Source organism: Anomaloglossus baeobatrachus, unplaced genomic scaffold, assembly GCF_048569485.1.
Source record: "Anomaloglossus baeobatrachus isolate aAnoBae1 unplaced genomic scaffold, aAnoBae1.hap1 Scaffold_470, whole genome shotgun sequence".
Lineage (NCBI taxonomy): Eukaryota > Metazoa > Chordata > Amphibia > Anura > Aromobatidae > Anomaloglossus > Anomaloglossus baeobatrachus.
Genome location: NW_027444043.1, coordinates 168,185 through 187,337, shown reverse-complemented (window position 1 = coordinate 187,337; position 19,153 = coordinate 168,185). Strand labels below are relative to the sequence as shown.

Sequence of the window (19,153 nt, the reverse complement as noted above, 5' to 3'; positions counted from 1 at the left end):
AATATTGTCATGCATTAGAATGACTGTCTTAGGTAATGATAAATATTTTCTACAGGAAGAGGAGTGTTTGCTGAAACTGAAATCGAAAAAGGGAGTTTTGTTGCAGAATATCGAGGCGAGCTCACGTATGCACTTACGATGGTAGACAACTACTCGAGATTTATGGTTGTGGTACAAGTCAAAGATCTAATGGCCCATACTGCAGCGAAGGTCTTCCAAGCACACTTATGCAGACCTCATGGCTACTCAGAGAGAGTCCTCACAGATCAAGGCACAGCCTTTGAAGCGGAAATCGTCAAGGACTTCTGCAGCTTTTACCGATGCAGGAAGATGCGCACTACACCCTACCATGCTCAAACCAATGGTTATCAACCTGCTCAGGACTTTACCCCATATTCCAGATGTGGCCTTACAAGTGATTTATAGAGGGGTAACAATACGTTGGGATCACCGGATCTAATCTCCCTTTTTATACACCCTAAAATCTTGTTTGCTTTAGAATAAACAATAACATCATAAAGGTATAGCAGTACCGTTTCAAAGTTTCGGTGTCCCAAGCAGCATTCCATCAGCCTCTGGAAGGTTCCTGGCAAATTGCACAGCTCGAAGGGCATGCTTTTGAACTCGCAGAGACCCATCGGGGTGGCAAAGGCGGTCTTCTCCCGGTCTGCCTCAGCAACGGACACTTGCCAATAGCGACTAGTGAGATCAAGGGTAGAAAAATAATTTGCAGTTCTCAATGCAGCTAGCTATTCCTCAATACAGGGGAGTGGTGCTGTCCTTCTTCTTTAACAGGACCAACGGAGCTGCCCAGAGGCTACAACTGTCACGGATAACCCCAGCCTCCTTCATGTTGCTCAACATGTCCTTGGTACACTGGTAATGTGCAGGTAGTTTTGGCTTATATCTCTCTTTGATGGGTGGGTGTGCACTTGTGGGGATGTAGTGTTTGACCCCTTTTATTCTTCAAAAGTCTAGCGGATGTTTGCTGAAGACTTGCTCGTATTCTTGCACTAGCCTGTAGACCCCCTTCTTGTGATGTGAAGGTGTGGAGTCAGTGCCTACGTGTAATTCCTTACACCACTCCTCTGGCTGACTTGGTGAGCTGTCACTGAATGGGTGGGCTGAAGCAATGGTGGATGCTGCTGTTTGGATAGCATGTGTATCTACTGAGAACAGCTTATCAATGGTGGCAAATCGGAGCAGCTTAATCTCTTGCTCTCCGCAGTTCAACACTCTCATGGGCACTCTTCCCTTCCATATTAATGAATAAAACTATGATGTAAATAGCATATAGATACCCCACAAATGCAGATAAAAGTAGGTTATGGGAAAAGGGGGAAGAGAGAAACAGGAAAATAGTGGAATAAAGTATACCTTCCAGGTGGGAGAGGAAATGGCAGCACAGCCAGTGGAGGTGAAGCAAGGGGAGCCTGCAACTAAAGAGTTGAGAGCGTTATAACATGGTGACTGAGCCTGATTGTAACAGGAGCATAGAGGTGCCGATCCTGTCTTACCTGTGTTGGTGTAGAAGTGGGTGTCCTGTGGTGGAGTCAGCTATGTGCAGTGGTGGCCGTGGGTTCTTTTATGTGCGACCGTAGTAATAGCTGCGCCCACTTCCTGTATGGGAGTGGAATGCAGTGAGGGTAATGGAACGCACGCCTGCGCATTTGTGTTTAACGTCGCGCATGTGCAGAACGGAGAAAAGGCTGCGCTCACTTCCTAATGAAAGGGAGTGAGACGCATCTGGGAAGGGAAGGGAAAAGATTAGGGTTTGGGGATGATGAAAGGGCTTTCTACGGGCAAGGATGGCAAAGGGTGGCAGTGACGGAAAGTCAGGCAGCCTGTCCTGTCCTGTCCTGTCCGTCCGTCTTTTTGTATCATGAATTGGAAAGACTGCAAGGGGGAGGGGAGGTGCTTGTGTCCAAAAGGAGGAGTTATTCAGATTCATTGCAGTGGGCGGCGGCTGCAAAAAGCACCATTCTTCTTGTTTTTGCTCTGCAAAACAGCCTTTTCAAGGGTTGGCTTGGGTGACAAAATGTCTTCTGTAGGCGTGGGTTTGTCTCCCTCTCCCTAAGATGTGTCCGGTATAGGCCAGGGTGCCACTCAAGGCCGTAACCAATTCGGGTTATAGCTTCTCGGCCTTTTGGCTAAGATCAAGTGTAGTTTCGGAGGACGCTACCTTGGTCGGTACTGGAAGGTGCCTGGGATTGCACGTCTGCCGGCCTTGAGGAAGTGTGTGCGCCTTCTGGTGACACATAGCCCTCTTGTGCCTGGACGGTTCCCAGGCAACGGGAGGCGATCACCTTTGTTATTTTGAAGTCCTACTGATAAACAGAAAAAAAAAAAAATTAAATCTGTTCTTATCAGTTTAATATCTGATACGTCCCCTCTCTGGGGACCATATATTAAATGGATTTTTAGAACAAGGAGATGGAAAAAATCTTGCTCTGTCCACTCCACGCATTGACCTGGTATTGCAGTACCTCCAGGACCGGTGCACCCCTTCTTAACCCAGTTTCCAAAAGCAGAACTCAATTCACCTGATTCAAATGAGCCCCATTAGTGAATTGAAAGAAAGCAAAAACTTTATATGCACCTCAATTTGGCCAATTCACTTTTCACACTTTCACCCTTTTTTTTATCTTTCACACCTTTTACTTGCTTTATTGATGCAAAAAGCTGTGCCAAATAGCAAACTCATCTCCACTCAACTTGACCAACTCTGCTATGTCCCGTGCAGTATCTTATTCTCAGTCTTATCTAGATCATTTGCAATTGAATAGAATAGATCCCTTTTGGCTGCTTATGACTGTGTAAAATATGTAGTTTTACTGGGCTGGGATGAGAGAATCCATTGAAGCATGGTGTAGGGATTGTGGTTCCTGTGTGCTAAGAAGAGAGGCTGGCACCAGCCAGAAAGCCCCATTGCAGCCAATAATCACTTAATAACTTTTTCAACTTGTCATCATATGGGAGGCCTTCCATTCCTTGTAGTAGTCTAGTTGCCCACCTTTGAACTGACTCTAACTTCTGAATGTCCTTATTAAAATGTGGAGCCCAAAACTGGTTCCCATATTCCAGATGTAGCCTTACAAGTGATTTATAGAGGTGTAACAATACGTTGGGATCACGGGATCTAATCTCCCTTTTTATACACCCTAAAATCTTGTCCCAAGCAGCATTCCATCAGCCTCTGGAAGGTTCCTGGCGCATTGCACAGCTCGAAGGGCATGCTTTTGAACTCGCAGAGACCCATAGGGGTGGCGAAGGCGGTCTTCTCCCGGTCTGCCTCAGCAACGGACACTTGCCAATAGTGACTAGTGAGATCAAGGGTAGAAAAATAATTTGCAGTTCTCAATGCAGCTAGCGATTCCTCAATACGGGGAGTGGTGCCGTCCTTCTTTTTTAACAGGATCAACAGAGCTGCCCAAAGGCTACAACTGTCACGGATAACCCCAGCCGCCTTCATGTTGCTCAACATGTCCTTGGTACACTGGCAATGTGAAGGTGGTATTGGCTTATAGCTCTCTTTGATGGGTGGGTGTGCACCTGTGGGGATGTGGTGGTGGACCCCTTTTATTCCCCCAAAATCTAGCGGGCTTCCCACCGGTAACCCGCTCCCCAGCTTGGATGGATGCTGAGGGAGCCCCTTTTGCCCGCAGGCTCTGGCCCTGGGAACTGTAGCCTTGGCGGTGACTGTGCTTCCCTCTACGGTGTGAGCTGTTGCCTTCAATCGGGTCTTGACTGCTGGGAAACCCTGGAGGTTCCTGTCGCTAACGGATTTGACCGGTTTTACGGCGACTCCTAGCCTGGTCAGGGTCCGTAGGCCCTGCCGGATGGTGCTGGCTTCTCTTCACTCCCCGATCTGGTACCGGCGGGCCACCGCCCATCCCCGGTCCGTACGGTTCACTCCAATCAGCCTCTCCTGCAGAAGGTCACCACCGTCTGCCAACCTTGCTGAGTGCCCGGGCCACACACACGGACACGGTCAGTCTCCTCTCCTCTTCACTTCTCTAACTCCAAAACTGATCTCTAATCTGACTCCTTTTCCCGCCTCCAGGACTGTGAACTCCTCGGTGGGTGGGATCAACCGCCTGGCCCACCCCCTGGTGTGGACATCAGCCCCTGGAGGAAGGCAACTAGGATTTGTGTTTAGCTTCGGTGTGCCTAGCCGGAGTGTAGAGCGTGTTGGTGTAGTACCTGTGACGACCTGGCTTGTCCAGGGCGCCACATTCCCCTATAGTAAAATGCAGACCGTCCGCGGGCTGCCCGTCCATCACCGGTTTTATTTTCACAACTGAAAAAGAATAAAACGGTAAAACATGTAAAAGCATCATAAACATTTTACAACGGTACAGCTTCCGCTCTTCTCCCACCCAAACAACCTGGCCCTGATGCTGCCCCTAAGAAGCGGGCAGCACCCCTTGACCCCAGTCCAGCACCAAGTTGCCCGAGCGGGTTCTGTCTCTTTCAGGGGGCCCACGTCCAAGGGGACCCCTGAACCCCCGGAGGATCGCCACCGGTTACGGTAGTGGCGGGCCTAGGCCATCCCTTTCCTCCAGGCCCATCCTCCCAAATCAGCCTCTCCGGAGGCGGTAACGGTGTCAAGCCAACAAACATTTTTATTTACATTGCACTAAGTTTGTGGTTGCCCTGCAAGTTCTCGGGCTTGTCCGTAAGCAGTTCCTTACGCAATGGTTGCACAGTCCCTACGGGGACAACAGTTGCCGGCAACGGCCGGTTTAATCACGGTTCAATCAGGTAAACTTCTTTGGTTGATCATCTTTACTTATCATTTAAAACTTTCAAACTGGTACACTCAACACATAAAGCCCCCCCCTTTTAAAGAGTAGTTTCCCTGTACCTAAGTGGGGGTCTACCTAGGTTGGGGCGAGTGGACCTTCGGGATCCGGTGTCAGTGGTGACAGGCAGTGGGGCAGAGGGAACAGTCAGTTCCTCCTCCCTGCTATCATGTGGGGCAGGCGGAGGCGTAGGGGAGCTGGGTACAGGTACATCCCTGGGCACTGGCTCGCGGTTAACCGTTTCCATCATTTCTTCATCCACGGGTTGTGGGAACAGTATCACTGGAAGGATCACCGCACCGTTCTGTGTAGGCCAGTCTGCTGGAAAATCACCCATCATGGTGTGGATTACCTCTTTTTCCTTCTCCACTGGACTGGGAACTGGAGCCTCATCCGCTACTCTCAATGCTGGTGGGCACTTCTTCAGGTGGTCTCGGGAAACCGTGGCCAAAGTCCCCCCCTGGTCACGGCTGATCTGGTAGGCCTTCCCATTCTCCCATCCTGTGGGCTGGACTACATACGGGGTTTTTTCCCATTGATCATCCAGCTTGTGGGCCCTTCTTTTCCGCTTCAGCACTACATCCCCAGGTTGGAAGGAACCGGCAGGCGCCTTCTTGTTGAAGCACTGCTCCTGTTGTCCCCGACTCCGGCACAAGTTCTTTTCAACATACTCCTGGACCTGTCGGTACTGTGTCCTCCGCCGAGTGTCCCATTCAGCTGTCGACAGGAGTGCTTCTGAAGCTTCCAAGCCCATTTCCAGATCCACTGGTAGCCGGCCGGGACGAGCTCTCATCAGGTATGCTGGAGTGCATTTCGTAGAGCTGGAAGGGATGTTGTTGTACATATCGACCAGGTCAGGTAGATTCTCCAGCCACAGGTTCCGCTCTTCCAGTGGTAACGTCTTGAGGAGGCCCAGGACCAAGTGGTTCATCTTTTCACAAATGCCATTGGTTTGGGCGTGGTAAGGCGTGGTCCGGATTTTCTTGCAGCCGTACAACTGGCAGAATTCCTGGAATACCTCTGCTTCAAAGGCCGGACCCTGGTCGGTAAGCACCCTCTCCGGGTACCAATGCGGTCAACAGAAATAAGCCTGGAAAGCCTTAGCAGCGGTGCGGCCGGTTAAGTCCTTAACTGGGACAACCACCAGGAACCTCGAGTAGTGGTCTACGATGGTCAGAGCGTAGGTGTACCCACTTCGGCTGGGGGTGAGCTTTACATGGTCAAGGGCAACCAGCTCCAGCGGTTGGTGTGTAATGATCGGGTGTAGGGGTGCCTTCTGGCTGGCCTCGTCCTTCCTTCTCAATGCGCAAGGGCCACATTCTCGGCACCAGGCCTCCACAGATTCCCGCATTCCACTCCAATAGAACCGCTCTCTTAACAACATCTCTAGCTTCTTCCACCCGAAGTGCACTGCACCATCATGGTATGCTTGCAGGACGGTGGGCACGTTAGCCTGGGGAATCACCAGCTGGCGGATCTTCTCGTGAGTCTTTGGATTAATCAGCTCGCGATACAACTTCCCCTGGTGTAGGTATAGCCGGGTCCATTCTTGCCACAGACGTTGGGCTTCGGCAGGGGCAGCAGGGTCTATCCCAGCAGAACCCTGTTCCACTAGAGTCTTGACCAGGCGGACAGCAGGTGCCTGGTCCTGAGCTTCCTGCCAGTCCTGTCGGGGCAGCGGATCCAGGTTCACCCGTTGTTGGTAGACGCGCACCTTCTCAGTGAATGGCCGGTGAAATGCAGGCAACTCGATCTCTTCGAGGTCATCATCCTCTGGCCCCTCTTCCGACAGGTGGGGCATCCGGGAGAGTGCATTGGCATTGACGTTGGTACGGCCGGCCCGGTACTTGATGGTGAAATCGTAGTTGGCTAACCTGGTCACCCACCGCTGCTCCAACGCGCCCAGCTTGGCCGTATCTAGATGGGTCAGCAGGTTATTGTCTGTGTACGCGGTGAACTTGGCTGCTGCCAGGTAATGGCGGAACCGCTCGGTGATAGCCCACACCAGTGCCAAGAGCTCAAGCTTGAAGGAGATGTAGTTCTCAGGGTTCCTCTCAGTCGGTCGGAGTTTTCGGCTAGCATAAGCTATTACCTTTTCCCTTCTGTCTTGGACCTGGGATAGAACAGCCCCCAAGCCCACATTGCTGGCGTCGGTGTAGAGGATGAATGGGCGGCTGTAGTCAGGGTACGCTAGGATTTCCTCTCCGGTCAGGGCTGTTCTCAGCTGGCGGAAGGATTCCTCATGCTTTTCTTCCCACACCAATGGGGCTACTAGGGATCTACCACCCTTGGTCTGTCCTACGAGGAGGTCTTGCATGGGGGCAGCCATCTTTGTGTACCCCTTAATGAAGCGACGGTAATATCCCACCAGGCCCAGAAACTGCCTCACTTCCCTCACTGTGGTCGGTCTCGGCCAGTCTTGGATGGCGGTGATCTTCTCGGGGTTGGGGGCGACACCTTCCGCACCAACCACATGTCCTAGGTACTGCACTCTGGGTTTCAGCAGATGACACTTTGAGGGCTTCAACTTCATCCCATACTTGGCAAGGGACGCGAACACCTCGGCTAGGTGCTCCAGGTGGGCTTCATACGTCTGTGAGTACACAATCACATCATCCAAGTACAGCAAAACGGTCCCATAGGCAGTCTTCTCTCGGTCTTCCGGTGCCACGGCCACCTGCCAGTACCCGCTGGTGAGGTCAAGGGTGGAGAAGTAGTTAGCGGTTCTCAGCGAGGCCAGGGACTCTTTGATGCGGGGCAGAGGGTAAGCATCCTTATGCGTTATCTGGTTAATCTTCCGGTAATCCACACACATCCGCATGGTGCCATCCTTCTTCTTAACCAGCACCAACGGAGCGGCCCAGGGACTACAGCTGTCCCTAATAACCCCTGCCTCCTTCATGTTCCTCAACATGTCTTTGGCGCATTGGTAGTGGGCAGGGGGAATAGGCCTGTATCTCTCTTTAATAGGGGAGTGTGTACCGGTAGGGATGTGGTGTTGAACCCCTTTAATCTGCCCAAAATCTAGAGGGTGCTTGCTAAAAACCCGCTCATACTCCTGTACCACCCGGTATACCCCTTCCTTGTGGTGTATGGGGGTATCATCAGTGCCGACATGTAGCTCTCGATACCACTCGCCTAACTCCCCCAGGGATGAGTGGGAACCGGCAGCAGGCGGTGTGACCGGGGGAACGGCTTCATGGATCGTGTGGGGATCTAGAGTGAGCAATTTGGCAAGGGTAGCGTACCGGGTGGTGCATGAATGCACACATTGTCAGGTTTCCGGGTTTTCCAGTCCTCTTTTGAAAGAGCTTGCCCTCGGTTAACATGGAGTTTTATGTTCTGTTGCCCTACTTCCTGTCCAGCTGCTTAAAAGGCCGCCTCTAAGCCTAGTCCAGTGCCTGAGTATACTGCTTGCTGTGTGCTCCTGCTTTGCTGCTGCTGCTACTTGATTACCTTTGGATCCTCCTGAAAATCTACCGACCGACTCTGGACCACACCCGGTTTCTTCAAACTGTGCCCGGACTCCGTCTGCCGTCTTTGGTCAGCACGTCTGCCCGGTTTCTTCCGGTTCATAACCATTCTGGACTTTCATCCCGTACGGACACTTCTGGACTTTACCGCTTGCCCCTTGTGTCCCGGCTGCGGCGCATTTAGGCCTTCCGGGGTTGATTGCCGGACAGTCCCTGTATAGGGGTTCGCTCTGGTGGTCTCCCTGGGGGAGTCTGGTGCGTGGCCCCGGGAATCCCCTTCGCTCCGTTTCAGAGAGGTATTTTCATGTGTTTGTTATACTGTGTATTTCCGTTGTGTATCTACCATGGTTACATATCATAAACATCTTGTACCACAATCTCGTCTCTGGCTGTCATTGCCCTAACGCTATCGAAATCCTCAAAACATACAATAGTATTACATTATACTCAGGCCACAAGAGGATTTCACTGGGGCAATGACTGAGACACGAGGAGTAGATCAGCTCTTTTCTATGATTAACTCCTTGCAGCAGGAGATGGAGGTGGTGCAGACTAAACTTAGAGATATGGAGGCACAGCTGGGCCATGATCACCAGGTACTGGGTCCGGCTATACAGGACTTGCAAGTCAGAGTGGAGGCTCAGGAAGCCGGCCCCACTACGTCCGTATCAGCTGCCGGTATGCCTAGGTTACCCCCATTCCGTTTCAATGGTGACCGTAGTCAGTTTCGTGGATTTGTGAACCAATGTATACTGTTTTTTGATGTACATGCTGATTATTACCGTTCTGACCGGTCCAAAGTGTTATGTATAATTATGTTATTAACCTCACAAGCACTGGCTTGGGCTAATCCTATGATAGAGAACCGGGACATCCGTTTAAATCACCTAGATGATTTTCTGACCGCAATGGCGCAGATGTTTGATGATCCGAATCGCCGTGCTACCGCTGAATCGGCTCTCCTTTCCTTACGTCAGGGAAAGCGTTCTGTAGTTGAATATGCCACTGAGTTCAAGAGGTTAGTGGTAGACACCGACTGGGGAAACAATGCATTATTGTCTGTTTTCAGAAAGGGGTTGTCCGGTACCATCAAGGACGAGTTAGCTCGTTCTGAATCTCCAGGGGATTTTGAACTGTTTCTCCAGCACTGTGTGCGTATTGATACCCGCTTGATGGAACGTAGACAGGAAAAATGGGCAGCTGTAAACCGTGTAAACAACTTTGCATTTCCTTCCAGAGAACCCGCTCTCAGGACGCCACGGGAGGCCGAGGACGTTCCTATGCAAGTGGACTCTCTGCAAAAGCGAGAGACCAATGAACGTCGCGAACACCGGCTCCGTGAGCGTCTGTGTTTCTATTGCGGTCAATCAGACCATTTCTTGATCGACTGCCCGAAACGTCCGAATCGCCCAAATAAGGTATTGGCAGCCATGGCAGAGTGTGACAACACGGACGCAGAGTCCGATATCTCTGAGGCAAGTGGACACTTGGATGCGGTATTTCCCTTGACTGTAATGTCAACCTCACCGAAGGACTCGGAAGGGAAATATACCCATTGCTCGCTCCCCATTCAGATCCGGTGGGAGGGACAGCTAATACCTACCTCTGCAATGATAGATTCTGGGGCAGGGGGAAATTTCATGGACTCCTCTTTTGCCAGGAAACACGGTATCCGGACTCAGCAAAGAGCCTCACCGGTTACCATGGAGACGGTAGACGGATCTCCGTTAATCTCTGGACCAGTTGATCGGGAAACCGTACCGCTAGAGTGCGTCATGAAGCCAGGTCAGCAGGAGACCCTTGTTTTCATGCTAATTTCTTCTCCTCATTTTCCGATTATTTTAGGTATTCCGTGGCTACGGTCTACAAATCCGGTCATCGATTGGGAAACTAAGGAAATATCCTTCCCACCGCAGAGTATTCCGACCATTAGTCCAACTGTTCCGGTTCCAGTAACGCCGAATGCGGAGGGCACTGTACAGGTACCTGTTCTACCCCCGGTGTATAACGACTTTGCGGACATATGCGACAAAAGAAAAGCCGATCGGCTTCCCCCGCATAGACCGTATGATTGCCCCATAGACTTACTCCCAGGGGCGGAGATCCCGTTTGGTCATGTCTACCCGTTGGCGGCACCTGAGCTAGAAGCACTAAAAAACTACATTGATGAAAGTCTGGCGAAGGGATTTATTCGTCCGTCTACCTCACCAGCAGGGGCACCCATCTTTTTTGTGAAAAAGAAAGAGGGGACTCTAAGACCCTGTATTGACTACCGGGAACTGAATAAAATAACCATCCGGAACCGGTATCCGTTACCATTGATTCCTGAGCTATTGGAGAGGGTCCAACAGGCAAAAATATTCACCAAATTGGACCTCCGTGGGGCATACAATCTACTCCGCATACGTCCCGGAGACGAGTGGAAGACCGCGTTCCGATGTCGGTATGGACATTTTGAGTACCTAGTGATGCCTTTTGGACTTTGTAACGCTCCCGCGGCTTTCCAACATCTAGTTAACGATATTTTTAGGGATATCATGGACCAATTCATGGTGATTTATCTGGACGATATCCTAATCTTTTCTGATTCCCTACAGGAACACCAGGAGCACGTCAAGACCGTACTTACCCGGCTGAGGGAAAACCACCTGTACATCAAACTGGAGAAATGCGAATTCCATTGCTCACAGATACAATTCTTAGGTTATGTCATCTCTCCTCAGGGACTGAACATGGAGTCTGGCAAAATACAAGCGATTCTAGACTGGCCGGAACCGGGAAACATCAAAGAGGTACAACGCTTTGTCGGTTTTGCCAACTTTTACCGACGTTTTATCCGTAATTTTTCAGAAATCGTTCGTCCCATCACTCTGTTAACCAAGAAAGGACAGAAGTTTGTGTGGTCCGCCCAGGCCCAGGAAGCCTTCCATCGTCTCAAGGTCTGTTTTACCTCAGCGCCTATATTGGTACATCCGAATCCCGCACTTCCCTTTATCGTGGAAGTCGACGCTTCCGACTACGCATTAGGGGCCATCCTTTCTCAAAGGACTGGGGACAAGAGTCTCTTACATCCGTGTGCTTTCTTTTCCCGCCGGTTGTCCCCTGCAGAAAGGAACTATGACATTGCGGACAAAGAATTGTTAGCGATTATTTCCGCCTTCAAGGAATGGAGACACCACTTACAGGGAGCCGCGCAGCAAGTGATAGTACTCACAGATCATCGTAATCTGGAGTTTCTTAAGTCTGCCAGGTGCCTGTCTCCACGGCAAGCCCGTTGGAGCCTATTCCTTAACCAGTTCAATTTTGTCGTTACATACCGTCCAGGTTCACGTAATGGGAAAGCCGATGCCTTGTCCCGAATCCACGCCGTGGACTCCGTGCCTGGAACCCCGTCTCAGACCGTGTTATCGGATGCCAATTTCGTTGGAGTAATCCAGGACCAGGACTTGTGGAAGGACATCAAGCTGGCCTATGATGGTGACGTATTTCTTGCTGCCCCCCCGAATGATGTAACTCTTGTTCTTCGGAATGGTGTGTGGTTGAGAGAGCGACGCATTTATGTCCCGGAGGCCGTAAGACTTCGGGTTCTCAAGTTGGTCCATGACTCCGTGTTGGCTGGTCATAGGGGGGTACAGAAGACGCAGGAATTTCTGAACCGTTTCTTCTGGTGGCCTACCTGTTTAAAGGACGTAAAGGACTATGTCCACTCATGTGTGGTTTGTGCCCGGTGCAAGGTCCCTCGTGTGGCTCCTACAGGACTCCTCCAACCGTTACCCGTGCCATCTCGCCCTTGGGGGTCTATCTCAATGGATTTTATTGTGGAGTTGCCCGTCTCAGACGGTCACAATACCATTTTAGTGGTGGTGGATCGGTTGACTAAAGCTGCTCACTTTATTCCGTGTGCCGGTCTTCCCTCAGCCGCAGAGACAGTGGATTTGGTTATCCAGAACGTATTCCGATTGCATGGGGTACCAGACGAGATCATCTCTGACTGGGGCGTGCAGTTCACGTCTAGGTTCTGGAAGGGGTTTTGTACGGCACTCCAGATTGATGTCTGTTTGTCTTCTGCATACCATCCTCAGACAAATGGGCAAACCGAACGGACCAATCAAACCCTGGAACAATACCTTCGATGTTATGTCAGCCATCTGCAGGACGATTGGTTGAAGATGCTTCCGTTGGCGGAGTTCTCGTATAACAACACTCAGAGCAGCTCCACTAAGGTAACGCCCTTTTTTGCTAACTTGGGTTACCATCCGACTATTTTGCCTAGGTCACCGGTTGCGGTCTCAGTGCCTGCGGTGGAGGACAGATTGACAGAGCTTCGACAAAATCTGGAGGTTCTAAAGGACAGTGTGGCTACGGCCCAGGAGCGTTACAAGAGGTCGGCAGACACTCACCGGAAACCGGCACCCATGTATAAGGTAGGGGACTCTGTATGGTTGTCCACCAAGAACCTGAGATTGGGTGTCCCTTCGCAGAAGCTGGGACAAAAATTCATCGGTCCATTTAAGATCACCGGGATCGTGAGCCCTGTGGCCTGTCGGCTGCGGTTACCGCACCATCTCAAGGTACACCCGGTCTTTCATGTTTCTCTCCTCAAATCCGTCTCTCCCAATACGTTTCATGGTCGTGTCGTGCCTCCTCCTCCGCCTGTGATGGTCGACGGCGAGGAGCAGTTCGTGGTTGAGGACATTATTGACTCCCGGCTCCATCGTCGTCGGCTTCAGTATCTGGTACGTTGGCAGGGGTACGCCCCCGAGGACGATTCCTGGGAACCGGTGGGTAACATTCGAGCTCCCCGGAAGATCGCTCAGTTTCATCGACGGTACCCGGACAAGCCAGGCCCTGACCCGTCCTGAGGCCGTTTCTGGGGGGGGGAGTAATGTCAGGTTTCCGGGTTTTCCAGTTCTCTTTTTTGCATGAGCTTGCCCTCGGTTAACATGGAGTTTTATGTTCTGTTGCCCTACTTCCTGTCCAGCTGCTTAAAAGGCCGCCTCTAAGCCTAGTCCAGTGCCTGAGTATACGGCTTGCTGTGTGCTCCTGCTTTGCTGCTGCTGCTACTTCTTGATTACCTTTGGATCCTCCTGAAAGTCTACCGACCGACTCTGGACCATACCCGGTTTCTTCAAGCTGTGCCCGGACTCCGTCTGCCGTCTTTGGTCAGCACGTCTGCCCGGTTTCTTCCGGCTCATAACCATTCTGGACTTTCATCCCGTACGGACACTTCTGGACTTTACCACTTGCCCCTTGTGTCCCGGCTGCGGCGCATTTAGGCCTTCCGGGGTTGATTGCCGGACAGTCCCTGTATAGGGGTTCGCTCTGGTGGTCTCCCTGGGGGAGTCCGGTGCGTGGCCCCGGGAATCCCCTTCGCTCCGTTTCAGAAAGGTATTTTCATGTGTTTTGTGTATTTCCGCTGTGTATCTACCGTGGTTACATATTATAAACATCTTGTACCACAAACTCGTCTCTGGTTGTCATTGCCCTAACGCTATCGAAATCCTCAAAACATACAATAGTATTACACACATATTGGTTTTATAATCTTATTGTATTACTTTATATTCTTATTTCACTTGTGCATATCTCCACCATAATCCTGGCTAAGAAATATAGCTTTTTTTGGGGTACACAGGTAGTAAGGTCTTCTTTCTATTTCTTTAGGGGTGATATAGCCTGGTGGAACTCTAGACCTCTAACATTATATATGCACCCTTTTTCTTTATGGTTCTTGGACACCTTATAACATTCTTCCATACATATATATCTTTCTCATAAATTATAAATAATTAGGCATTTTTATATATCTTATTTACATTTTCATAAATAACTTTTTACAAAGCATGGGGGACATTCTCACATACATATAATTTTCATGTACGCATTCTGAAAATTTACGCATAAACCGTACACACTCCTTTTTGTAACAATTTCTATAACTCATTCGCTGAACTCTCATCCCGGATATTCATTCTTACACCGAATTTCCTGTTATAACACAACATTCATGATTTTTATTCAATTTATTTTTATTTTTTAGGTTTATTAGTAGTGATGAGCGAGTACTAAAAAACTCGGGTGCTCGAAGCTCGGGCCGAGCCTCCCAAGATACTCGTGTACTCGGCCCGAGCACCGAGCCCAATGTTATCCTATGGGAGACCCGAGTATTTTTGTGAAATGACCACCGGCAGCATGTAGAAACCCTAAAAATGGCACAAAAGTCTCCGAAGAGTGCTCAAATGACATGGCAACAGCATGGGGAAGACCCCTTGAAGCATTTATCACTCAAAAGTCACAGCTGTGAATAATTTTGTCCGCGTTTTACGCCATTTTTACGGACTCACCAGAAAACCTTCCAAAATGACACCAAAATGATTTTTCATAGCGGAAATGTTAAGGGCACATACCCAATAGTGAGATAGAGCTAATGTATGTTACTTTTTGAGATCAATACATGAAAGATTTTACGTAAAACATTGTGTGGCACTCCGATGTCCCTGAGAAGAGACGTACATAAAGGCCTCTGAGTCTAATGTGCCCATTTTGAGGAACTGAGTCTTTGTAGTATTTTCCTTTGCCAGGGCAGTCCAAAATTGTGAGGTTCACCAATGCCCCTGCATACAGACGTGCATGATGGCCTGTAAACCTGAAGTGCCCATTGTAAGGAAGTGGGTCTATTGTAGTATAGCCCTTAGGCAGGGCAGCCAAAAATTGGGAGGCTCCACGTTGTCCCTGGATAGAGACGTGCATGAGGGCCTCAAAACATTAAGTGTCCAGTGTCAGGAAGTGGGTGTATTATAGTATAGCCCTTAGGCAGGGCAGCCAAAAATTGGGAGGCTCCACGTTGTCCCTGGATAGAGACGTGCATGAGGGCCTGTAAACCTGAAGTGCCCATTGGAAGGAAGTGGGTCTTTTGTAGTATAGCCCTTTGGCAGGGCAGCCAAAAATTGGGAGGCTCCACGTTGTCCCTGGATAGAGACGTGCATGAGGGCCTGTAAACCTGAAGTGCCCATTGGAAGGAAGTGGGTCTTTTGTAGTATAGCCCTTTGGCAGGGCAGCCAATAATTGGGAGGCTCCACGTTGTCCCTGGATAGAGACATGCATGAGGGCCTCAAAACATTAAGTGTCCATTGTCAGGAAGTGGGTGTATTATAGTATAGCCCTTAGGCAGGGCAGCCAAAAATTGGGAGGCTCCACGTTGTCCCTGGATAGAGACGTGCATGAGGGCCTGTAAACCTGAAGTGCCCATTGGAAGGAAGTGGGTCTTTTGTAGTATAGCCCTTTGGCAGGGCAGCCAAAAATTGGGAGGCTCCACGTTGTCCCTGGATAGAGACGTGCATGAGGGCCTCAAAACATTAAGTGTCCATTGTCAGGAAGTGGGTGTATTATAGTATAGCCCTTTGGCAGGGCAGCCAAAAATTGGGAGGCTCCACGTTGTCCCTGGATAGAGACGTGCATGAGGGCCTCAAAACATTAAGTGTCCATTGTCAGGAAGTGGGTGTATTATAGTATAGCCCTTAGGCAGGGCAATAAAAAAGGAATCTGAACACATTCGCGCAAAAATGAAATGACCACAATTTTCTCCAAAACTATAACAGATGCAAACTGTGGTGGAGATGAGATTTGATAAAGTAAGTGGAAATCCAGTAAAAGTTTCATTTGGCTACTTTGCACTCTCGAGATAATCGTCACCATGTGTCTGTGGTTAGGTGGACTTTGGGTGAAACAGCGTTGTTCAGGGCACGTGTGATGTTTTGTGACACGTGGTTATGCAACGCGGGGACGGCACACCGGGAGAAATAGTGGCGGCTGGGGACCGAGTAACGTGGGACAGCTGCCGCCATCAGGTCGCGGAATGCTTCTGTCTCCACCAGCCTAAAAGGCAACATTTCCAGCGCAAGCAGTCGCGAAATGTTAGCATTTAGAACTGTGGCATGTGGGGTGTTGGCAGTGTATTTGCGCCTGCGTTCAAAGGTTTGCTGAATGGATAACTGAACGCTGCGCTGGGACAAGGACGTGCTTGATGATGGTGTTATTTCTGAGTAGGCAACTGCAGGTGCAGGACCGGAGGAGGCTTGTTCGCAGGCAGCATGGACAGGGGATTGGCTCGCATGCACAACCAGCGAAGACGTAGCAGTGACATTAGCAAGCACTGCTCCTCGACTCTGTTGTACTTCCCACAAAGTCGGGTGCTTGGCTGACATGTGCCTGATCATGCTGGTGGTGGTCAGGCTGCTAGTTTTGGTACCCCTGCTGATGCTGGCACGGCAGGTGTTGCAAATGGCCTTTTTAGAATCATCTGGATCCAACTTAAAAAACTGCCAGACTCGGGAAGACCTAACATTTGTACAGGCACCTTGTGTCGTGTTGTTGTTCCGGGGAACGGTTGCCTGACTTCTGCCTGGAGCCACCACCCTGCTTCTTACTGCCTGTTGGGATGCTACGCCTCCCTCCCCCTGTGCACTGCTGTCCTCGCTCTGCATATCCTCCTGCCAGGTTGGGTCAGTTACTGGATCATCCACCACGTCGTCTTCCTCTTCCGCACCCTGCTCCTCCTCCTGACTTCCTGACAATTGTGTCTCATCATCGTCCACCCCTTGTTGAGACACGTTGCCAACTTCGTGAGAACGTGGCTGCTCAAATATTTGGCCATCTGTACATACGATCTCCTCATGACCCACTTCAACATGAGCTGGCGAGAGGCCAGAATGTGCGAATGGAAACGTGAACAGCTCTTCCGAGTGTCCAAGTGTGGGATCATTAATGTCCGAGGACGTGTACTCAGCCTTGTGGTAGGAAGGAGGATCAGGTTCTGAAATGTGCGGTGCAGTATCACGGCTACTGACACTTGACCGTGTGGAAGACAGAGTGTTTGTGGTGGTGCCAATCTGACTGGAAGCATTATCCGCTATCCAACTAACAACCTGTTGACACTGGTCTTGGTTCAAGAGCGGTGTACTGCTGCGGTCCCCAAGAATTTGGGACAGGACGTGCGAGCGACTAGATGTGGCCCTTTGTTGTGGCAAAATTAGAGCTTGCCCACGACCTCGGCCTCTGCCTGCACCACCATCACGTCCACTTCCTTGTTCCTTGCCAACGCCCTTGCGCATTTTGCAATGCTGTGCTGACGTGTATTCACTAGACTTGGGCGTTATATCAAAGTTTGTGCAAATTGTGCACCTGTACGCTGCCACCGACAGGCACACACGTGCGGTTTTTAAATGCAAGCACAGACGCACTAAGAACCTAACAGGTTTTAGGAGCAAAAATTAATGATGAGAACTCTGACACTATTATCTGCCGCCTCGAAATCACTAAGGTTGACAAATCTCCGGGCCCGGATGGCATACACCCCAGAGTACTACAGGAATTGAGTTCTGTGATAGATAGACCATTATTTTTAATCTTCTCAGATTCCATAATAACAGGGTCGGTACCGCAGGACTGGCGCATAGCAAATGTGGTGCCAATATTCAAAAAGGGGACAAAAACTGAGCCGGGAAATTATAGGCCGGTAAGTTTAACCTCTACGGTTGGTAAAATCCTTGAGGGATTCTTGAGAGATGCTATACTGGAGTATCTCAAGAAAAATAACCTTATGACAGAGTATCAACATGGGTTTATGAGGGATCGATCCTGTCAAACTAATTTGATCAGTTTCTATGAAGAGGTAAGTTCAAGTCTGGACCAGGGAAATGCAGTGGATGTTGTGTATATGGACTTTTCAAAAGCTTTTGATACGGTGCCACACAAAAGGTTGGTACATAAAATGAGAATAATGGGGATAGGGGAAAATATGTGTAACTGGGTTAAAAACTGGCTCAGTGATAGGAAACAAAGGGTGGTTATTAATGGTACGTACTCGGACTGGGTCTCAGTTCATAGTGGGGTACCACAGGGGTCAGTATTGGGCCCGCTTCTTTTCAACATATTTATAAATGACCTTGTTGGGGGCATGCGGAGTAGAATTTCAATATTTGCAGATGATACTAAACTCTGCAGGGTAATCAATACAGAGGAGGATAATTTTATATTACAGGGAGATTTATGTAAATTGGAGGATTGGGCTGAGAAGTGGCAATTGAAGTTTAATGTAGATAAATGTAAGGTCATGCACTTGGGTAGAGGAAATAACATTTATGATTATGTACTTAATTGTAGAACACTGGGTAAAACAGACACAGAAAAAGACTTGGGTGTATGGGTGGATGGTAAACTTCACTTTAGTGGACAGTGTCAGGCAGCTGCTGCCAGGGCTAATAAAATAATGGGATGTATTAAAAGAGGTATAAGTGTTCATGAAAAAAATGTACTTCTACCTCTGTACAAGTCACTAGTGCGACCGCACTTAGAATACTGTGTACAATTCTGGTCACCGATATATAAGAAGGACATAGCTGAACTGGAGAGGGTGCAGAGAAGAGCGACCAAGATTATTAGAGGAATGGGTGGGCTGCAATACCAAGACAGGTTATTAAACTTGGGGTTATTTAGTTTGGAAAAACGAAGGCTTAGGGGGGATCTAATCACAATGTATAAATATATGAGGGGACAGTACAGAGACCTTTCCAAAGATCTTTTTACACCTAGGCCTGCGACTGGAACACGGGGGCATCCGCTACGTCTTGAGGAAAGAAGGTTTAATCATAATCACAGACGAGGATTCTTTACTGTACGAGCAGTGAGACTATGGAACTCTCTGCCGCATGATGTTGTAATGAGTGATTCACTACTAACATTTAAGCAGAGCCTGGATGCGTTTCTTGAAAAATGTAATATTACCAGTTATGTATATTAGATTTTATGACAGGGTATTGATCCAGGGAACTAGTCTGATTGCCGGATGTGGAGTCAGGAAGGAAATTTTTTCCCCAT

The 19,153-nt window shown here is 49.6% G+C and overlaps 1 pseudogene; it reads left to right on the top strand.

The window, feature by feature from the left end:
- Window positions 1-2,301: 2,301 nt before the first annotated feature.
- On the top strand, window positions 2,302-2,508 carry LOC142281306 (U2 spliceosomal RNA; annotated as a pseudogene).
- Window positions 2,509-19,153: the final 16,645 nt, after the last annotated feature.